This window comes from Petaurus breviceps, unplaced genomic scaffold (assembly GCF_028583685.1).
Source record: "Petaurus breviceps papuanus isolate PSGF00001 unplaced genomic scaffold, PetGlider_PUasm1.0 173, whole genome shotgun sequence".
Taxonomy (NCBI): Eukaryota; Metazoa; Chordata; class Mammalia; order Diprotodontia; family Petauridae; genus Petaurus; species Petaurus breviceps.
In genome coordinates, this window is record NW_027185759.1 from 6,354,904 (window position 1) to 6,358,051 (window position 3,148).

Here is a 3,148-nt window from a genome sequence, read left to right on the forward strand (position 1 = left end):
TCTCACTCTCATGTTTCTTTTTAGACAAAATAGGAAGATTCAAAACCTGACTCACTTACACTTCATCTATAACGTGAGGGCATCGGACGAGACCACTTCCAAGGCTCTTGTGTTTGATTCCAGATACTGTATTTTTATTCTTTTCAGATTTTTAATCCCACAGTAACAGCTCAGATGAGCTTGATTTGGTACTCTGGCTATTCTACTTGTCTGGCTGTTTTGGATATTTTGGTTTGTGTCACAATCCAACCACAATGGATCTGACAGAAAAAACCAGGGGAGGACCTAAGCCTTCCTAACTAATGTTTCTTTCTTCACCAAAGTGATTTCAGTTTCCTTAATCTGATCAATCACCTGTGCAGTCTCCCAGGCCACAGTGGGTACTCTAAATGCTTATTCTGATGAGCCCTCAAACCCTGGCCTTAGAGGAGCTGCATGCATGGTGTGTTGCCCTGTTCCCTGTTTCAGCCCAGTTCTCCTTGGAGCCATCTTGGTCCATCTCGGTCCCCTTGCTTTGGATATTTAAACTCATTTCATGTTTTCTGTTTGTCCATCCCCAATCTGGAGTGTTCTAAGAGAAAAAAAGAGAATTTTTTGGAGACTAGTCCCCTCTCTCTGTTCTATTTCTCTTAACTATAGATCCTTCTGCACCTTTCCATGTTTCTTGAGGCACAGGTCAGTGTCTAAAGCTCCATAACTTTCCTAGAATGATAGATGATTCAGTTCAATTAAAGCACTAATTTAAGTGCCTAATATGGGCCAGACCCTGCACTGGGCTTTTAGGAGAGAAATCCAAAGCTGAAACAATCCTTGCCCTCATCAAGCATCCATTCTAGGACAGGCTTGTTCAGATGTTGCCCAGAACACTGTGTTGACATAAGTCTAATGGTCTCTTGCTCATAGCTGCAGGTTCTGCCAAGAAGGAACTCCCCTCCTCCCCCTTTCCTTTCCCCACCCCATTTCTGGTTTCCTAGCTGTTTACCTGGTCATTATCTTCTGGTCTGTTTCTCCCATAGAGGTGTGGTCTGTTTGCTTGATTGAAGATTAGATTTTCTGTAGTGATAATCTAGTGCAGAATGCCCCCACCCCCTCCTCAAGCCTCAGGCAGCCTCTCTACCTCTGATTTTCTGGTCTATAAATGTGGATAATGATACTTTACCCAGGCTCAGGGAGGTAGGAAAATGAATGAGTTTCTATCTCTTCTTTGAAATTGAGAAGTGCTAAGTAGTATGGCCTGATGCACTGATGAAAGCCAGAAGCAAAGCTCCCTCTGGATGCTTCAACACCCCTGCTGTCCCCTCTTGCAGTTCTCTTTCAGCTGTGCCTAGCGCATTAGTGATCACGGGCCATTGTTTATCATTCCTTCCCTGCGTGTGTGTACAGGTGTCTCCATATGTCTGTGAGTGTGTGCATATGTGAGGTTTCCCAGGCAGGAGGAAAGCTTCTTCATGTCAACATCCTCTGGGATTTCTTTCCAAATGACTGATGGGAAAATAAAGCACACCTGGCTTCCCACATGGTGACCATCTCAAGAGAATAGAAAATTGCATGGGACCAAGTGAACTTTAAAAGGTGAAAGGCCTTGGAAGGCCACAATCACCTGCTTCATTCAGGCATATTTTTTGCTTTGCCCAGAGACTTTGCACTCTAATTCAGGCCAATAAGGATTTGGCAGAACCAATGGTAACTTGGAAGATTGTCTAAAATATAGCAGCTGGAGTTTTCATGAGTAGTTGTAACTCTTTGGGAAAACTGGGGCTCTTCCTAGAAAGACATTTCCTTCCATGTTTTTGTTCATTTGCTTTCTTTTTGTTAGTTTTTTCTTTCTTTTTAATGCAAGAACACATTTTAACAAACACCTTCAGAGCTACTGTTAGGGTTGGTGGAGACCAGTCATGAAGAACACGACAGTAGATGTCCAGAAACCTTTGTTTCAGAAAAGCCTCTTCCGTGAATTCTCCCCCGAGCCCAGTGACATGTATAAATGTATTGTCCACGCTGGTACCAGATTGGAAAGGTCTCCGGTCAGAACCAAATGCCAATGTGTCAATGGCTATTTTGTATTCTGCTTATACAACTGAGAAACAGTGAATAGACTTTTTTTAAAATGTAAACTTGTAAGAAAGGTTTTTTTTTTCAATAAATATTTGGCCTTTGTTGTTTTTCTAAAGAAGAAAAGTTTCTTGCTTTGGATTGTCGGATGTTGTCTGAGCCTGTGATGAAAGTGGAAAGCACTCTGGATCTGCAGCCAGAGGAAGCGTGGGTTAGGCCCTTTCTCCACCATTGCTGCTTGTTGGATCTCAGACACATCCTGTCCTGTGGGCCTCAGTTTCCTCCTCTGTGAAGCCAGGGTGGCGGCCTCACTTGATGCTCTCCAAGTCCTTCCAGCTCAGAGGCCAAACCCACACCCGGAGGGAATGTCACCATCCCTCATTTCCATGGAAATGGGAGGGACGGGACCCCAGTGTCTGTGCTAATGCTTGTGTCCCAACTGCCCCCACCGCACCCCCAATGCACCGTAGTTCTCAGCCTGGTTCGCAGGAAGGACCTGCCGAGTGCTATTGTGCTGATTTCTGGGGACGCCAAAGGAGGCCGAGGCCAGCTTTGAAGGAACTCCCGCTGTAGTCCTGGAGGCCGGGATGGTCCCAGCGTGGGGCACAGCCCACTCCTCTTCTTTCCCCCTTCCTTCCTCGTGAGGATCAGTGTTCTTCCATGTTCTTCCTCTCTCCACTTAATCCTGTTCTGGGAAACGATGCTTCACTTGCCATTTAGAGAAACGACCTGAAGACGTCACGTCCTTACTTCTCCAATTCATAGTCTAACCAGAAGCCAGGTTTAGTTTGTTTTAAGTAATTCGATGAAGTTCTACATAGTGAAGTCCCCGTTTTGTCCAGATTGGAAGGGCCAGTGACTGGTGCCAGATCTCCAACTGCCCTGGCCACTCACGTAATACCAGCCCTAGGAGGAGGTCTGCTGGTCACTCACATAGGACTTCATTTGCAATGTCTGTGCAGCATGTGCCTGCGCAAGAAATCAATTGGGTAAAGTAGGACCAGTTATTCCTGCTTGTTATTATGTCCACACGTTCAAGAGACATGAAGGGGACAGGCCTGAGCCAAGCTAAACTCTCCCGCCTTCTCTCTCTGTC

The 3,148-nt window shown here is 45.6% G+C and overlaps 1 pseudogene; it reads left to right on the forward strand.

Moving 5' to 3' along the window:
- Window positions 1–3,148, forward strand: part of LOC138157652 (NHP2-like protein 1 pseudogene) — a 332,446-nt pseudogene that overhangs the window by 314,888 nt on the left and 14,410 nt on the right.